Source organism: Capra hircus, chromosome 7, assembly GCF_001704415.2.
Source record: "Capra hircus breed San Clemente chromosome 7, ASM170441v1, whole genome shotgun sequence".
Lineage (NCBI taxonomy): Eukaryota > Metazoa > Chordata > Mammalia > Artiodactyla > Bovidae > Capra > Capra hircus.
Window position 1 is genome coordinate 734,292 of NC_030814.1, and position 20,373 is coordinate 754,664.

Below are 20,373 nucleotides of genomic sequence, written 5' to 3' on the forward strand. Positions count from 1 at the left end.
ATGAATTCACCCTCCCTTTGTCTAGTGCCGGTAAGTCACTTCAGACTTCTGAGTCTCTTATGAAATGAGAGGTCGGTTGTTACTCTAGCTCAAACTGTATATGATTCTGTGAGTAATTAGGGATCGTGCATCCTTTCCTGGAGGCCACACAGCTGGCAGTAGCAGACTTAGGAAGAGAACCCACACCTCCTAGCTCAGAGAGGAGGATGCTTTCCCACAGGCCCCACTTAACAACAGGGGAATAACGCCATTTGTTGCCGCCTCTTCTCTTATTTTCTCATACAAAAATCAAGTCAGCTGGCCCATTCTTTTCAGTTGTCTTGCCAACACCCCAAAAATCTGGGGAAAGAAATGAAACATGGTCTGCACGTTGCTGATATGGAATGATGGGTTCCAGGAAACTAAGAGCAGAGGTGGTCAAGAAAAATACACGGCAAGAAAAGAGAGGTAAACAAAGGTTAGAAGTCGTTGGAAAACAGGAGGGGGTGTCCAGCATGAAACCTGGAGCTGCGAGGAACTTGCCACCAATGAATGAGGATGTTGAAACAGGAGCCTCTCAGTAACGCTGGCGAGGTTGGCCTCTGCTGTCACAGGTCCTGTTCACTGTACATACATATTACACAGATCATGGATAAGTGCAAGTTTGTATTTTTAAATGGGGAGATTCCATGTGGTTTTGCTGCTCTTGGGGTGTGAACCTGAGGACAGCATTGGAATGTTCTCACAAAACCTTGTGTTTGTATTCATGATCCTTGATATGACAAACGGAGAAAGAAATTGCCCTTGGGAAATCCCAGAAAAGGCAGAACGGGGGAAGGAAACAGCACTTGACTTGGGACTGGCAAACTGAGATCAGAGCTAATTCTCACAGAATCGTGGCTGGTGAAGACAGCTGGGAAAGCAGAGAAATGGAAAGCAGAAACCAGCTTTTCCTTACAGCTTTCTATTTTGAAACCAACTCCTGTTTGGGTCTTTATCTCCTCCTTCTGGGATGAGTTATAACCTTTTGAAAGGTTATTGCTGAATGAAAAGACACCTGGATTCTTGGCCTCTGGAGGAGAAGAATTCAATCCAGGGCCAGAGACGAGGCTTGATCGCTCAGAGCTTTTGTGTAATAAAGTTTTATTACGGTATAAAGGAGATAGAGAAAGCTTCTGACATAGGCATCAGAAGGGGGCAGAAAGAGTGCCCCCCTGCTAGTCTTCAGCTGGGTGTTATATAGTCACCAGCAGTCTGTTAATGAAAGAAAGGAAAGTCTTAAAACTCAGAAAGGCACCAGGGCCCTCACCCATAAGATGCATTGTGGTATAATCTTGACACCAAGTGGTTCATCCTGGGCCATAAAATGATTAACTTGAATCTTGTAGAAGGACAGATTACCACGCAAATAGTTTCGTTTACGTAGATTAGGGGAACAATATCTGAGTATATTGTTTGTCAAGTAGGTTCTGAGCCATGAGGCGGAACCAACTTGAAGACAGAGTCTGGGGTAAATGCATAGCACGTTAGCATAGCTTAAGACAAACATTTCCATAAGAAAAAGGCATTGGTTAACTCAAGGTTTGAGAATAGTTAACTTCAGGTGAAACCAGGTGTCGTCATGGCAACACACTATTTTAAGAGAAACCTCCTTTTAAAATTGTATAGAGAAGGAAAAAAATATCCTAGCCTGTTTCCTCCTGCCGCTTAAGAGAGATAAAAATGTCTGACATTTGCAGCCTGTTTCCTCTGTTTGGAGACCCCTGGCCTTCCTGCCTGTTACCCTCTCACTTTCATGGGTAAGCCCAGACATCTCACGTGGAGGAGGTTTTAGTTTTGCAGAGCTGTGGTTGAACAAGCGTCTCACTTGGAGGTGGGTTTAGTCTCGCAGAGATGTGGTTGAAATTTGGGTCCTTCCTTTGCCCGGAGCACTGCCTTTCCCCGGGACCGGGGTCTTCGTGCTCACCGTGTGTCACAGAGACATCTCCGGCTGGCTCTGTCCCTTCGCCACTCGGCAGGGGCGAGGCGCGCCCCTCACTCCTCCATTCCCACCCAAGATGTCTGGACAGCGCTCCTCACGTCGAGGGGCTGGGAGGTTCCCAGGCTTTGAACTGCAGGTTGCCCTTGGGTGACGACCAGGAGAGATGCTAACTCTTGAGCCCGTTTGGTCACCGTCATCCCTTCTATATTTTCCTTTCTGGCATTTAAGACAAAAGGTGTTTCTATTTTTTGTGTGTGTGTGGATTTAAAAAAATTTTTTGTCAGAGTTTATTTGAACAAAAATCAGTGTGAATCAGGCAACACCAAACGGGGGGTAGCTGGAATCCCTTCACCCACAGGGACGAGGGGAAAAGCCGACGAAAGGTGCTCTTGTTCCCTTTGTGAGGCTGCTTTTTCTCCTTTCCCTGCTGTCCTCGCTGCGTCTCGGGCCTGCTCTGGGCTGGCTGGCCTGCCTCTCCCCGGCGTCTCTCTTCTGTGCAAGGAAGCTGGAGCCGCAAGTTCAGATCTCAGAAGCCTCCTCTGAGGTTTGTCTGCTTCTGTTCTGCTATCCTGGAGGAGGAACAAGAGTGAACAAAAAGGGAGAGGGACATGCGTAGAAAGCAACCAAATGAGTGTTTTGAGTTAACATTCTGTAACACTTCTGCGGATGATAAAGATGGAGTTAATGTCTGTTTTTTTCTTAAACAGGACCCGGTGATCTGGGACAAGATTTTTCTCTGTTTGTTTTCATTAGTTTGGTCTACTAGTGAGATTTCCTTTGCTTTTAAGTGATATAAAGAAAATTTGAATTAAGTCTTGTTTAGCAAGAAATTGGGGCTTCCCAGGTGGCTCAGTGGTAAAGAATGGGCCAGTTAATGCAGGAGGCACAGGAAACATAGATCCGATCCCTGGGTAGGAAGATGCCCTGGAGAAGGAAATGGCAACCCAGTCCAGTGTTCTTGCCTGGAGAATCCCAGGAATGGAGGAAACTGGCAGACTGCAGTCCATGGGGTCGCAAAGAATTGGACACGACTGAGCGACTGAGAACAAGAAAGAGAAATAAGATGCTATCTGGTGGGATAAAAAGAGGAGAACAACTGGGTTGTGTTTAAGAAGGGCGGACGCTCAGCCGGACCTTGGGAGCAGCAAGCCCCAGGCTTAGCAACGCCCACGAGACTCTTTCCCTTTGTCCTCTAATTTCCTCTGTCTACAGACCTGCTTTCTCCATGAGGCAGAGAACATGACCACTTACTGAAACTTAAACATGCTTTGATAACTGGAAGAAAGAAACTGTGTACCGCCCTCCCCCGTCCCCCACCCCACCGAGAGAGTGAAGGGAAAAAAGACAATTGAGCAGACTATCTCTTGACCAAATATTAACTTGAGACCTTACAGAAACGAGATTCACAGTTTCTACTGGGGCTTTTTACAGAAATGCAAGCAGCTACTAACAAGCACCTACTAATTTTGACAAGGAGTTTATTTTTCAGTCCCAGCAGGTTGGTTGGGTAAAACTGAGAGTTGGAGATGGAAGAAAGGAATTAGAACTGATCTGCAAAATAAAGATGTTGAATATTTTATTATGATATTGCTATGTCTGTGGCTGGTAAGAAATATATTTATCTTCTACCTTGTAGGTTTGTTAGGATCAAACTGAAGCCAGGACAGGCTCTAAGGGGCAGGCTAGGCCTGAGAAAAGCTGAGGCTCTGGGAATTCCCACAGGCAGTGTAGCTCGACCAATCAGAAAAAATCCCCGTAGCCCCCCGCCCACGCCAGACCTGAGCCAATCCGGATAGGGATGCGAGGTTTAAAAGTCCCTCGTGTGCCTACGGTTTAACCAATCAGCTACACTGTTACAGAAACAAAGAACCGTCTGTATAAAAGTAGATGTGATTCAGAGCTCGGGGCCTTTGTCTGACTCCCCTGTGCTGGATGAAACATGGGTCCTGGCTCGAGCTGGTAATAAACCCCTTTATGCTTTTGCATTGCTGCAGACGTCTTATTCTCTCAGCTTTGGGGACTCGGACTTCGGGCACAACATTTGGGGGCTCGTCCGGGATCCCTTTAACTGGGAAGAATAACACTCCCCCGGTAGAGGGGGTTTCCTCACTTGGAGGAAAGCTATCTGAACACCGGTGTTAAGTTTGGTTAGCCAGCGTAAGACCGAGGCCCAGCTTACGCGCTGGAAGGCAGCTGGCTCTGGTGAGAAGAGAGCTCTTGTCAGGCTTAATCAGGGGCGAATTAGTCGTCTTAGCCGGCGTAAGGCCGAGGCCGGGCATCGTGCTGGGAAGGCGGCTGGCGCTGTGAACGCCTTGTTGGTAAGATAACCTAGAGGGATGGGAGGGTTCAGGGGGCCCAGGAAGACCTAGCACTGTGTTCTCGGCCGAGGTCTGTCTCCTCTGTTCGTCGCATCCTTGTGTGTGCCGGCATTGCCACCGCTCTCTGTGTGTTCGTCTTGTCTCCCGTGTTCTATCCTGTAATCATGGGGCGAGAGACCTCCACTCTGTTGTCCCTTAGGACTGACCACTTTTCTGATTTTAAGTCTAGAGCACAGAATCTATCGCTGCTGGTGAAGAACAAATTAATAACTTTTTGCAGCGCAGAATGGCTGACCTTCCATGTAGGCTGGCCCTCAGAAGGCACCTTTGACTTGGGAACTGTACACCAAGTCGGAGGTATCGTCTTCCGACCGCGGATCGGACACCCTGACCAAGCCCCCTCCTTGGGTAAAACCTTTTTTGCCTCAACAGGGATTTTCTACCCCTCAGGTGCTGGCGACACATGTACCAAAGAACCCAAAGAATCTCAAGGAGCCTGAACCAACGGCGCCGCTATATGCCCCGTCTTGCAGGGGAATTGTTAGGGGAAGCACACTGACTGAGACCGCCCCACCCTGGCCAGGCACCATAGTAACCATTCGCATGAGCTGTTTTATGACAGGAGATCCTGATTAGGAATACGGAACTAATAAGCCTCCACCAACCGGAAGAGTTCGGGAAAGGTTTAAAGGAGACACCGCCTGTACATTGTGAGCCACGTGGCAGAGCAGCTCTCCTGGCTTTCCTTACCCTGCTGTCCTCCACCCGGGTGCCCTTTCCCAATAAAATCTCTTGCTTTGTCAGCACATACGTCTCCTCGGACAATTCATTTCCGAGTGTTAGGCAAGAGCCCAGTTTCGGGCCCTGGAAGGGGTCCCTCTTCCTGCAACAAATGGTGACTCTGGTGGCATTCTTCTTCACCGAGACTGACATCCTGACCACTCGGGGTACTCAGGGGCCAGCTTGGCTGCCAATGGACCAGACCCAGCGGCCGCAACTGGGACCCTTTTGTCCCTGGTCTCCTCCTGACGCGGACAACTGGCCAGAGTGCCCCGACCGGTAAGGAACAAGAGACTTTATTGATCTCTCTCCCCTTCCCTCTCTGTCTCCTCTCCTGAACCCTTCCTATCCTTCCCTGTTTTTCCAGTCCTCTGGTCCTAGACGCAGAAATCTGGTCGAAGGGCCCTCAGCCTGAGCTGAGGATTGGAGACTGATTACCTCCTCTTGGCAGGAAACTCAAATTCTGGTTCCGATTTTTGGTAGGGCTGAGTTCCAGTCCTCCCTTCTCTGGAGGCCCAGGGAAAAGTCCCGTAAGGCCTGGGTATCTGTAGGTGGCAGGAGACGTCTGTAAGGCCACCCCTTTTGCCCCCTCTCCCGCCTCCTCCCCCTTCTTCTTTCAACCTGGCTTCCTTTCCTCCCTTAAAATCTTTGATGTTATGGAAAGGCTTGGTGGGCTACAGTCCACAGGTCGCAAACAGTCTGATATGACTGAGCGACTTCACCTTCACTCTGATGAAGACTGCCGGGTTTATATGTGTGTATTTTAACTCTGTGACCTGAAGATTTTTGATGGCCATTTTGCTTTATTTGGCCACCATGTGGTTTAGACCTGCTGCCATTTGTTAGAACTTGATTTTCTTTCCCTGTGCCTTGAGACCAGGGCTCTTAAGAACAGTTATCTAGACTATCTCTAACTCCTGACACTGAGAAGAAAAAAAAGGACTTAAAGCTAAATCTTGCACTGTGTCTGTCTAAATACGTCTTGGTATGTCTCTGTCTCTGGATAATATTTTTGAGGTTAATTTGTATATGAGATCTATTTATTTGGCTTAAAAAAGGTAAGCGCTTATAAATCAAGTAATTCTAAATTAAACAATAAATTCCAGGTTCATGTAAACTGGGAAATATTCAATGTTAAATACTTGATATTAATGTTTGTTTGTTGACCTATTTAATATAGACATGTCTTAGAGTACTTAACATTAAAATATATTTTCATTGTACTTAGGTTTAATATGTTAAATATTATATCTGTTACAAGTTTGTCAACAAAAAAATTACCTCAAGTAAAAAAAAACTTCAAAAAAATGTCAATGAGATATGAGCTTTTAGACAGACTCTATTAAGAATAATTATGCTTTAGGAATGTCTGGCTGAAATAGTCTGTCCAAATTGGGGTAACTTGAATTGGGTTGTGCTAAACTAAGTGATGGAAGTTCACTGACTAGCTAGCTCATTTCCAAATAGAGTAAAATTTTGAAGCATTTATTACTGAACATTAGTTTCCTCTTACAAAGAAGCTAAAGAAATTTGGGACTGTTAATGACTAAAAATAAGCTGGCGCAAAAACTTGAATTTGGCTTTTCTCTCTGTTAAAAGGACACACTTTCTGCAGATGGTGAACTGCATTTGACAATAGATTTAAGTTCATTTGCCTCTTAAACGGTCTGTTCTGTATTCGCCTCTGAAATCCCATATTGTTACTTCGTCTGAGTGAATAGCTATTGTTTCACAGTGACCTATAGTCCCATCTGACTGAGTGCTGAAAACCTTTCTGATATTTGTTGACAAAACTTCCTAAATTATTCTATGAACCACTTTTGGCTTCTAGCTAACTTTGGGGTGCTTCGGAGGGCCCCTGAAGCATCCCAAAGAGAGATATTAAACTGTGTTTATTCAGTTGGTTAAATTACATAAAAAAGATTATCAAATGAGTAATACATCTGCTCATATTATAATGTAGGGTAAAATTACTAATACAGATATCCTAAAAATTATATGGAGTTTTTAACATTCTGATATGTCCTGGTATTTTAATGAAAAACCTGATGACTTCACAAAAGTTAGCAAAAGGACTGAATGAACCAGTGAATATGCTTATAACTTTTATGGTTTCTATCTGAAAAATTATGGGGTTAAATCTTATGTTTTCAGGGAGTAGGGAAAATCTTCCTCTCAAACTAATTATGACAATACTTTGGTAAAATTAAACGTTATAAGCAAAACAATTATATTTTCTATCTGACTCCTCCAAAAATTGGAAGTTCTTAGGTTCCCAGTAAGTTTATCAAATGAGTTAGGAAGTTTATCTCACGGATAAAAAAATCTCAAAAAAATTTTGAGACCTTATAAAGGAAAAAATTCACCTAGATTTGTTAGGCAAAATCTGTGATAAGCCTTTGGTGTGAGTTTCCCAGCCCTGTTTTATTTTAAAAGTTCAGTCTGAGACTCTATAAATGTTTCAGCAAAATAAAAAGCCTATAATCAATTATGGTTATAAAAATCATCAGACCAAAATGAGTGAGAACAGACCTATTTTGCAAACAAACTAGCCTTAATTTGATTATATTTAATAAAAATAAGAGTAACTTTAAGGGAGAAAAAAGATATTTCAAAATGTTAAATCCCAGTTGGTTTATGGAGGTCTGCATCTAGTAAGACTCATCTCTTAGATAGTTCTTTGCTGTTATGTGATATTAATATAAAATTTAATTGGATTCTTGAAAAACACCCTAAGTTTGTTTCTGAAGCTTATCTCAGTAATCTATCTTTGGATGAAGATCAGATGCCTCATGACCTGCAACCAAGACTGGAAAAAGACATAATTTAAGGGACTGTCTCCAACATGGATGGAAGGACTTTTTTATCAGAAGAAACTACACTACACCAGGATGAGAAGACGACGACATCAGGGGTAGACAGCTTCCCCGAGATGCGGGCCCTGATTCGTATGATCATTTATGTTTCCTTCACTTCTTAGGCCTTTGCATATAAGTCAAATGCTTTTCTATCATAGGCCTGATCCTATGCTAGTTTCAAAATCAATCCAGTTGTTGGGTTTGTGGCCAATAACCTGTGTCTAGTTCTGGGTTATCTTGGTAAATTTCTCTATTACCAGACTTTAACTGGTTGGCCCTGAGAAAATTTACTTAAAAATTAAATCATACTGAAGATAATCAGTCTAGTGACACTAAAACACTGGGCTATGTTCCTTATAGATGGTGCCAATATATAATTTCCTTGGAAGATAAAGACTCTACAGGGCAGACTCAGTCAGTGACCTGAAGATAGACTGGGCTACGTCTAACGGAAGTTCTTAACATAAGTCTTACTTGTGGCTTTACTAATACTGCTGGCTATGTTATTTGTATTTCACCTGTTTTACGAAATTGCTGTTTCTTACACTGTATGTGTGTGAGGCCTCTAATAGAGTAATATATAGTCCCATATGAGATCGATGATGGTAACAGTGTAACTCTAGATATGGCAAGAAGCAACAAGAGGGAATATTCTCCTGGACCAAAAAGCTAGTAAGACAGGTGGTCCAGAGAATTTTAGATACTGTTTCATGGCCTAGTCCAGTAACAGCACATTGAGTGGCCTGTTTACCTGAAAATGGACACTCTCAGCACCCTGGGATAAAATGGTCATGACGTGCCCCCCTCATAATCATGGTCAAGTTTATGAGCAAAAAGGGGCTCTGCCAACTGAAGACTGATACTCGCCATCTGCATCCACAAAGATTAAATCATGGCTGCTGCAACTGCTGACTTTCAACGCCCCTAAAAGGAGTTCAGGGTAAAAACCAGAAATGAGGCACTCTGTGCTCTGGAAAAAAACTGGCAAAACAGGCCATCAGATAGTTAGATCTTTTCAGGAAAAGATTTTATGAGTCCCAATTCTTGCATCTTCTCATATCTAGAAAAACACTGTCATTAACGGTAAAATCTGCTTTGGCTATTAAAAAATAGTTTACAATTAAAAGTCAAAATAGAGTAGCTATGGTTCAGATATCCTGGAAAATAACTAGGTGATGCTATGGGTGTACTTTCAGATTAGAGCTTGTAGTGTTCCAAGCTGGGGCAGTCCTGTGCCCCATTTTGACAGGAAGTTATCATAGTCATTGTTGCCTAGTTCCCTTAAATTAAAACTGAGCGGGACTCTGGGGCTCTGGAGTACGGATCTGCTCTGCGTTCTCCTTTTCTTATCCATAAGATATAGACTTTGTTCAGCCTCCTTGGCCTTCCCTGAATTTCAAAGCATAGATTCAAATAATTGTTAATCAGGGAAGGGAGGGGATACAAAAACAAAAACTATCAAAGGTTGGTACAGCCTCCAGACAGAGTCCTGGTTCCTACTCAAAGAAATATGCATAGCAATGTCTTTGAGCCCCCACCCAGGTAAAAGATGGTAACGTCAGACTGAACACAAGATTCTTGGAGCACTGCTCTGTTGCTTCACCACCAACCAATCAGAAGGGGTCACAAAGCCTGTAACCCTCACCCCAAATGTTGCCTTCTGTTTCCGGGGACCAGAGATGACCATCCTGGTAGGTCTCTTGTTTGGCCCTTGTCTATTTCATCTCTGAGAGGGGCCAACTAAATTGCTGCAACTACAAGGGTAAAAGCTGGTTTCAGATGTGAAAAACCCCAACTTAGATCACGTAGAGAGACTTCTGCTCTGCTAGGCAGGCCTACGCCCATGCACAGCAGGAAGAAGTTACAGAAGAAAGAGACCTCTGCCCACCCCAATTCCCCAAAAATGTCTTGAGTATGAAGTCTCTCAGGGGGCCTATGTGCTGTGTTAGGAGAAAAACGTTGATTTTATATAAATCACTCAGGGGTAATCAGGGAGTCCCTGGCCAAGATAAAAAAAAGGGGCTAAATAAAAAAAAAAAAAAGAAAAAAAATGTCTCAAAATTAATTTGAGTCCTGGTTCCAACAGTCCCTGTGGTTAACAATGCTAATTTCCACCCTACTCGGACCGCTCATTATACTCCTACTCATTCTAACTTTTGGTCCATGTATTTTAAATAAATTGATAACCTTTGTAAAAAAAAAAAATCAGTACCATTCAGGTAATGGTACTGAGGCAACAATATCAGGCAGTGTCTCAGAATGGAGAGGAAGATTCCTCTCAAGGATAAAAAGACAGGGGGGAATGTTAGGACCAAACTGAAGCCAGGACAGGCTCTAAGGGGCAGGCTAGGCCTGAGAAAAGCTGAGGCTCTGGGAATTCCCGCAGGCAGTGTAGCTCGACCAATCAGAAAAAAATCCCTGTAGCGCCCCTCCCCCCACCACCCGCGCCAGACCTGAGCCAATCCGGATAGGGATGTGAGGTTTAAAAGTCCCATGTGTGCCTACGGTTTAACCAATCAGCTATGCTGTTACAGAAACAAAGAACTGTCTGTATAAAAGTAGATGTGATTCAGAGCTCAGGGCCTTTGTCTGATTCCACTGTGCTGGATGAAACATGGGTCCTGGCTCGAGCTGGTAATAAACCCCTTTATGCTTTTGCATTGCTGTGGACGTCTTATTCTCTCAGTTTTGGGAACTCGGACTCTGGGCATAACAGGTTGAGATTATGCTGTTTTCTAAGAATTGCTATTTTTATTTTGGAGGGATATGTGTGTGTGTTTCTACCTCTTCCTGTTAGAAATTGGAAGAATAATGAGACAAGTTCTGTGATGGCTACTGTTTCAGAGAAGGCTAGACCCCTTGGGTTGTTATTTCAGACTGAATAACTCAAACCTGCAGGGATATATTGCAGGGGAAAATCAGATGCATCTTAAAGAAAAATAGTTGACTGTTGTACTTTCCCAAAAGGCCCCAGGGCATCAGAGAGAGGGACCCCCCTGAGGAGAAGGGCAGGAGATTACAGACGGAGCAGGCCCACCCGCGAGAGGCTGCTCTGCCCACGTTTTCCTCTCCGTCGCATCTCCGTTAGACGTTTGTACACAACAGACGACACTCAGCGAATGTGCCGGCCTTCGAGAACACTGTGGAAGAGCTAAGACAACGTGGCAGCACCATGGGTACAGGGTACCAGGTACACGGAAGACTTCCATGTACTCCTTGCCCCACAGAGACTCAAGCCAGCAGACCCATATTTCACCCCCCGTAGGAAGTGGCTTGCCCAGAGTAGATTTTTGTTAATTTGAGGAATTTCTTATCACCCTCCTTTAACATTATGTATATTCCTCCTATCTACTTCTGCTTTATTGACTACACCAGAGCCTTTGACTGTGTGGGTCAATACAAACTGTGGAAAATTCTTAAAGAGATGGGAATACCAGACCACCTTTTCTGCCTCCTGAGAAATCTATGCAGGTCAAGAATTCTCCAGGCTAGAATACTAGAGTGGATAGCCTTTCCCTTCTCCAGGGGATCTTCACAACCCAGGGATTGAACCCAGGTCTCCTTCATTGCAGGTGGATTTTTTACCAGCTGACCCACAAGGGAAACCCAGACTGGAACAACAGACTGGTTCCAAATTGGGAAAGGAGTATGTCAAGGTTGTATATCGTCACCTTGCTTATTTAACTTACACACAGAGTACATCATGTGAAATGTGGGGCTGGATGAAGCACAAGCTGGAATCAAGATTGCTGGAAGAAATATCAATCACCTCAGATATGCAGATGACACCACCCTTATGATAAAAAGTGAAGAAGAAGTAAAGCGCCTCTTGATGAAAGTGAAAAAATAAAGTGAAAAAATTGGCTTAAGACTCGACATTCAGAAAACTAAGATCATGGCATCTGGCCACATCACCTCATGGCAAATAGATGGAGAAACAACGGAAATAGTGACAGACTTTATTATTTTGGGCTCAAAAATCACTGCAGATGGTGACTGCAGCCATGGAATTAAAAGATGCTTGCTCCTTGGAAGAAAAGCTACAACCAACCTAGACAGCATATTAAAAAGCAGAGACATTACTTTGCCAACAAAGGTCCGTCTAGTCAACGCTATGGTTTTTCCAGTAATCATGTATGGATGTGAGAGTTGGACTATAAAGAAAGCTGAGCACTGAAGAATTGATGCTTTTGAACTGTGGTGTTGGAGAAAACTGTTGAGAGTCCCTTGGGCTGGGAGGAGATCCATCCTAAAGGAGATCAGTCCTGGGTGTTCATTGGAAGGACTGATGTTGAAGCTGAAACTCCAATACTTTGGCCACCTGATGAGAAAAACTGACTCATTGGAAAAGACCCTGATGCTGGGAAAGATTGAAGGTGGGAGGAGAAGGAGATGACAGAGGATGAGTTGGTTGGATGGCATCACCAATTCAATGAACATGAGTTTGGGTAAACTCCTGGGGTTGGTGATGGACAGGGAGGCCTGGCGTGCTGCAGCCCATGGGGTCGCAAAGAGTCAGACATGACTGAGTGACTTAACTGATTATCTGATATGCAGATTCATCTGAAGATCCAGGATTAAATGGGCAAAAGATACAGTCAAATCTTGATGTCCATTCAGAGCTTCCTTAAGGATCACTCTACTCATCCTGAACACTGTGACCCCATAGAAATCTGTGTTGTCAGGAAGGGATTAGTGAAGAAGAGAGGGCACTCCCAGTGTGAAGATGATAAATATGACGGGCTTTTTCCTGTATCCTCTTATTTGTCCCAAAGTGAATGCACAAGGCATGAGAGACTGGAAACAATTCCAGACAAAACCGGAGCATGTTAATTACCTACCTGGTTCATCCCTCCAAAAATCCTTGTCAAACTGCTATATTTTATTGCTCTGCTAGATGCCATTTTGATTGTTGCAGCTACAAAATGAGTATAATACTATATTGTGTTTTATTCAAATAATTGGCAACCCAATTTTGTCTAGAGGGAAAGTTAATACACATTTATGTTTAAATTTTACCCAACGATAATGTAAGAGGTATTATAAACCAATGATATTGGTGATTCTAACATTAAATGGTGGAAAATGGTTTGGGCATATTGTTTGTTGTAACAGTTTAAGAAGCCCTACTTAACAACTGATAGCAATTTTGAACATAGCAGTGTTCTTAAGTAACTACAGATGAGAAAGAATGGAGACAAGGTAGAAAGCACCAGGGTGAGTTGCTTGCCTTCAAACTGTCTTCAAAACCTGAAAAAGAGGGTCTATGACATAAGCAGTACTGTCTGTGCTGTGCTTAGTCACTCGGTCGTGTCCCGCTCTTTGTGACCCCATGGACTGCAGCCCACCAGAGTCCTCTGTCCATGCAGTTCAGGAAAGAATGCTGGAGGGGACAGCCTTTCCTTTCTCCAGGAGATCTTCCTGACTCAGGGATCGAACCCAGGTCTCCCGCACAGCAGGGGGATTCTTTACCGTCTGAGCCACCAAGGAAGCATGTATCATAAAGTCTGTGTTTTAACTCAGGTCTCAGATAGTGCCACACCCTCGCTTAAAGCACTGCTGGTGTATAGCCGTCTTCAGCAGAGGCCCTGGTGATTTTGCAGTAACCCCAACCGCTTTAGAAGCCTCTGAAGTCACGCACACCATTTCTCAGTGCAGCAGTCTCTGGCTGCATCACGGCATTCATTTTCCTCCTGTGCTAGCGGTCTGTTCTCTTCGCAGTCTGCGGTCCGACAAGCCTCTCCTTTAGAACTTAACTTCTCATTCTCTTACATTAGGAGCTCTGAGAGCTGAAACCATCGAGTCTCCTGGTTCGCAGGCCTTTAGACTCAGACTGGAAATTATCCCACTGGTCTGATTCTCCGTTCTTCAGAGTACATATCTTGGTGTTTTTCAGTCTCCATAATTACATAAGCCAATTCTTTATGGTAAATCTATTTCCCTCTCTCTCTAGGTATATGTGTATAGTTAGATATTGATCCTATTGATTCCACTTCTCTGGGAAACCCTAATACAGTTGTATTCATATAACTGAGAGATAAGATTGGAAAATACAATTTTCTGTTTAAACAAGCATGGATCAATATGAAACATGCAAAATGAGTCATTGCTGAAACTTTCCTGAAAACAGCCTGTTCTAAGAGATGGTTTTAGTATGTGGCCGATGCTGCTAAGGTGTGTCTTACATCTGATCAGAAAGAAACAGTAAATATTGCCAAAAAAGCCTGTAAAATAATGATCACAGCTAGCTGAGCGGTAGATCTGACAGAGGACAGCTCCAGGACCGCACATGGGAGAGCCCTCTGAGTGAGGGGCATGCATGCTTCCGGCTTCCTGTCGGACGGGTTGTGCAGACAGTGAGGGAGTGTGCCTTGGGAGTGGAGCCCAATGCGCCCGGATGCCTTGCTGTTCTATCCCCAATCATCCGGTTCTCACGTGAGTCAGCAAGCAATCTGAGGGGAGAGGGGACTGACAGGTAAGGAGAGCCTTCCAGAGAGTTCTGCCATTTTATTTTTGGTGTGATTGTCTAAATTCACATTCACATTATCTGAATTCATACAAGCGTGGCGTTTTAAGTCTCAGGGATGTTATCAGAGGTGAAAGGCTGTATCCTTTCTTTAAGGAGCTCAGACTTTACAAAAAAGAGAACTATTAATAAGTACCACGCAGCACAATATTCTGGAAAAGGCAATGGCAACCCACTGCAGTACTCTTGCCTGGAAAATCCCATGGAGGGAGGAGCCTGGTGGGCTGCAGTCCATGGGATCGCTAAGAGTCAGACATGACTGAGCGACTTCACTTTCCCTTTTCCCTTTCATGCACTGGAGAAGGAAATGGCAGCCCACTCCAGTGTTCTTGCCTGGAGAATCCCAGAGACAGGGGAGCCTGGTGGGCTGCCGTCTATGGGGTCGCACAGAGTCGGACACGACTGAAGCGGCTCAGCAGCAGCAGCGGAACAATATTCTATGAAAGGGCCATGGGAACACAAAAAGCAGGAAAAAAAAGAAAAAATAATTCACTTTGAGAAACGATGCAAGATTCCAGAGGAGGTGAAATGTAATTGGGTTTTGAAGGACGGGTTCGCGTTCTCAAGGAGAGAGCAGTGTGGACAGGCGGAGGGGAAGCTGGGGAGTCTGTGCAGGAAACTCGGGGCGCTTCCCGTAGTCAGAGAGGTGTGTGTGAGAGGCCGTGGTTTGGCTGAAAGATCAGTGAGTCACACAGCTGTCACGTTAAGGAGCTGGGGATCTTCCTGTTGGCAACTGGAATGAGTTTGTTTTTTTTTTTTTTTAAACAGATTAAAAACCTTGCAGTGTAACTGATTCACAGTGCTGCGCTAGCCTCTCCTGTCCTGCAAAGTGACACGGTTACGCGCACACACACGTTCGTCTCGTATATTCTTTTCCATTATGGTTTATCCCAGGAGACTGAATATGGCTCCCTTTGCTATACAGTAGGACCTTGTTTCTTCTCTCCAAATGCGATAGTTTGCGTGCGCTAACCCCGACCCCAGACCATCCCTCTCCCTGCGCCTCCTCCCCACCCTCTGTAACCGCAAGGCTCTTCTCCCCCTCTGCGAGTCCCAATCTGTTTTGCAGATGGCTCATTTGTGCCGCGTTTTAGAGCCCACATATAAGTGAGAGTGTGCGGCATTTGTCCTTCAGCCTCCGACTTACCTCACTCGGTATGCTAAGCTTCTGCAAATGGCACCGTTTCATTCTTTTTACGGCTAAGCAATATTCCATTGTATGTGCGCATCACATCTTTATCCGTTCGTCTGTTGATGGACATTGGGTTGTCTCCGTGTCTTGGCTATTGTGAATAGCGCTGCTATAAACATAGGGGTGAATGTATCTTTTTGAATTAGTTTTGTCCAGGCATATTGGCATGGGTTTTTAATTGAGGGAAAAACATAATCAGATTTGGATTTAAAGAGGATATGTTCAATCTTGGGCCGGAGCCATTTTAGAAGGAAGGAGAGTCTTCCTTTTATCAGCCTTGGCCTTTCTGAGCATGGAGAGCACAGCAAGGAGAACAACTCCAGAGAGAAATCTGAAGAACACGCGAGTTGCACACGCACATCAGTAGAAGCTGAAGAGGCACAGGGCACTTCTGGTGAGGCAGAGAAAGCAAAAAACTCAGCACAGGGGACCAAAAGAAAAAGAGATAAAAAAAATAGCACAGCTTGCGGTCCAGGAGACACATCACAACACTGTGCCAGTGTGAAACCTCCGAAGACCCCGACGTGGATCCCCATCCCCCCTCTACCTGCAGTCCTGCCGCCTGTCCACCTGGTCCACAGGGATGTCATTCGTGCTTGGTGCCAGCAGTTAAAACTGAGCACCAAAGGCCCGAAACTAGATGGATATAAACGACTCTGTGAATATGCTTACCCTCATCAAAAAAACATTCCTGCCACAACACAGGAGGCCAGGATCCTGTCACCATCGAAAAGGATAAAGATAGAAAAGCGGGAACTCCCACTGGAATGATCTGTTGAGAAAACATCTTCTGATGGGGCTGCTCCTCTTGCACGGGGGCCACCTGCCCTTGAGGGAGCTCCTCCGCCTCTTGAGGCATTTGTATCCACTTCTGCCCTCGACTCAGAGGCTGTGTTTGCCTCCTGGAGCAGAATGACAGCCAGGGCCGTGAAGACGGAGTCAGTAGGATCACAAGAGACCTGTGAGGTCCGCTGGTGCGTGGTCCACGGGAGAAGTCTCCCAGCTAACACAGAAGGCTGGATTCGTTTACAGTTTCATGCTGGGCAGGCATGGGTGCCTGGAAAACGAAGGAAGGTGTCCGCATTCTTCCTGATACCTTCTGGTGATTTTCCACCCCCACACCTGGAGGACAATATGCTGTGCCCTGAGTGTGTACATAGGAATAAAGTATTAACAAAAAGCCTGCAGTGAGATCATAATACCAGTAAAAGGTTACAGCTATGATTATAATTAATGATAGAGAAGTGACTACAATCAACTCCACGGTGACTAGACAGCTGAACTCTGGGCCGCTCCACTCTCTCCATGCTTCCTGCTTCCAGGGTGCACAGCCTGCTTACAAGGTTACATGAAAAAAGAAAGCCTGTGAACTGATGGGAAACAGAAGCAGAAGTGACTGTCTGTCCAAAGATGCCTAGCCCTAAGGGAGCAGATGACAAATGAGATTGGGACATTTTAAAAATACTAAGTCACTGAATGGAATTAATTTGCTTGAAAATGCCTCAAGTAAATCTCTACATTGGACAAGATGGATCTTATAGGCAACAGTTGAAATTTGGTCATGTACACCTTAACCAGATACTCAACCTTATCATCACCAGGCATGGTACAAGCAGAAATGTGTTTCCTGACGTGATACAATGTATCACTGACAATATTCTTGCCCCAAAGAATCTATTCACAGGGAAGCAATCAGTCCTGATTATGCCTCTTGTCTCAGCGTAATTAAGTGAGCTTACCTTCATCTGGGTGTCAGTTACTTAGATGCATCCATCCATATGTAAATATTCACAACCTATGCACTTAAGATGTCTGTATTTTATGTATATTTTATGTGTAATTTTTTAAGTGTTCCGGATTAAATGATACATTATAGTGCCTCTAGTAAAAAGGCAGCTAGAAAATTTTAAACTTAAAACTTTTATTTTAAAATAAAATTCTCTAGGCCAGAGCAGGAGTGAGTTTGGACCAGGGCTGAGGCAGCCAAGGCCCCTCCTTCCCATATCAGCGGATCCTGCCCAGAGTATGGCTGGCTGCTGTTGCAGGCGAGGGGGGCGGAGTATGACTGGGCCAAGACAAAGCTGTTTCCAGTACAAAGCAGGGATCGCAGCAAACACCACCGCAGAAGCACTATGGCATTACCTCTCCCTTCCGCTTAGCAGCCCCCAAGGAGACCAACTGCCGGCTTACACAGAAACTAGTGGAGACTCTGAAGCCCTTTGGGGTTTTTGAAGAGAAAGAGGAACTTCAGTGCAGGATTTTAATTTTGGGAAAATTAACCTGGTGAAAGACTGGATATGAGAAATCAGTGAAAGCAAGAATCTTCCGCAATCTGTCATTGAACATGCTGATGGGAAAATGTTTATGCCTGGATCTTACAGATTAGGAGTATATACAAAACACTGCCAATACTGATGCATTGTGTGTCGCGACAAGACATGTTGATTGAAGTGACTTTTTCACCTCATTCTATGATAAGTTGAAATTACAGGGAGAAGTAAAAGATTTAAGAACTGTTGAAGAGGCATTTATTTGTACCCGTTATCAAACTGTTTGATGGGATAGAGATTGATATTTTGTTTGCAAGATTAGCACTGCAGACTATTCCAGGAAACTTGGACTTAAAATGTGACAGTCTGCTTAAACATTTAGATATGTATAAGAAGTCTTAATGATTGCAGGGTTTTGATTTTGTTGCAAATCAATGAAGTGGTTTTACGAGATGTTCTACATCTAGTATCAAACATTGACAACTTCAGGTTAACCCTGAGGGCTATCAAACTGGGCCAAATGCCACAACATCTACTCCAATATATCAGGTTTCCTCAATGGTATCTCCTGGGATATGCTCGTAGCAGGAACTTGCCAGCTTTTTTCAAATGCAATAGCATCAGCTCTTGTACATAAATTTTTCTTGGTATTTTCTAAATGATATGTGTTTAGATTATATTAAAATAAAGTTGATTATAGACACTGAAAAATAAAATACTCCATTGTGTATGTGAAATGATCCTTCTGAAATATGTTGGATTATGACAATGCTCAAAACCCTCTCTTGGATCCTGTTGATTCAGAGGGAAAACCAAAATCCTTGTAATGACTTTCAAGGCCTTCCTAAAGTGCCTTATACCCCATGACCCCTTTTCCATAATACTTATCTCCTCTAATTTATAATTTGTTTGTCTTCCCCAACAGTATAAAAAGATTTGTCAATTTGTTTGTGCGTGTGGGTATCACAACAACCTCCTAGAACAGCCGAATACGTAGTCGGTGCTCAATAAATGTTTATTCAATGATGAAAAAAAAAAAAAAAGAGGATATGTTCAGAGAGTTTGTGGGCAGGGGTTTTTCAGTTAGGAGACACTTGCCTGAGGGAAACCAGGTAGGAAAATTTTTTTTAATAATTTAGATGAGAGATGATAAAGAGTTGAATCAAACCAATAAAAATGGGAAAATAGGAAAATCAAAGAGTTTGATTTTGTAAGTCACTGCCCTAGAGCTCAGACAGATGCTAACAGGTAAAGCTGATAGTGATCTAAATATTATTGCAGGGAAGCAGAGCAGCCATCCCAGAGGATGCCACTTTGGCATGGTGACTATTCTGAATTAAGTTACTTACGGAACAGCTGGTGTAAGAAGCACACAGCTGTTTTCCTTTGCCCCTCTAGAAACAAGAGCTAAATCTCCCTTGTTAAAGGTCCTTTTCTGTACCAGGAAGTAGAGAGAGATGCTTATCGCTGGAGACAGAATTTAGGGCGGACAGAGTGTGAAAACAAACCATGTTTTGGTTTGTAAGCAAACCGTTCATTTGCTACCCCAAGCCCAAACCCCTTTTGCTTGTCAGTTCTTCACAAATGTATTGTTTCCTTGTTTAAATGGTATAAAATTTGCCTGTTTTGGTCACTTCTTTGAGTCTCCTATTTTTAGGAGATCCCATACATAGAAAATTAAATTTGCTTTTCTGCTGTTAATCTGTCTTTGCCAATTTAACTGTTAGACCAGTCAAAGGACCTGGAAGGAAGGAACAGAAAATTTTCCTTCCTGACATTATTTCTGGTGGCACATAGCAAACAAAGTTCTGTTTAGCAGTTTGCATTCTCTGCTCTGCAAATAAATAAGAACAATACTAATATGATATTCTAAAGTTCATTTTTGAGCAAATGTGGCCCACCATTCCTATAAAATATTTTTGTGTTTTTTTTTTAATTTTTTATTTATTTTTTACTTTATCCTTGGGATGTTTGCTTGCTACTCTAGAACTCTGTGAGGTATGTCCAAGTAAAAGACTGAAGCTATTAGAGGGATTTTTAAATTGGTTGGCTCTGACAAAGGGTGATTTTTAAGATGATGAATTTGATCTGTATGTACTGTGGTGTTAGGTAGATTACTTTATACATTTGTCAAGACCCATTGAACTGTACACTGTAAAGAGTGAAATTTACCCTATGTAAATTTAAAAAAAACCAACTAGAATTTTGTGTTAGGAGAACCCAAGATATTGGGAGAACCCAAAACTGACAAATTAATTTAACTGTATAACAAGTGTGTGACTTAACTACACTGAAGGGGTTATGGATAATAGGAGCTGACCCTAAGAATGTTGGAAAGTAGTGTTTTGGTTGGATAATCTAACTCTAAAGACAAAAGAAAAGAACTGTTTACAAGCAGTACTCTGGCGGATTTGTTTCTTACAGCAGTATTTCAGCAGTTCTGACACTACACTATTTATATACTGGGGA

At 43.6% G+C, this 20,373-nt stretch overlaps 2 pseudogenes; both read left to right on the plus strand.

Moving 5' to 3' along the window:
- Positions 7,107-16,825, plus strand: LOC102186959 (annotated as a pseudogene).
- On the plus strand, positions 17,132-18,566 carry LOC102186688 (annotated as a pseudogene).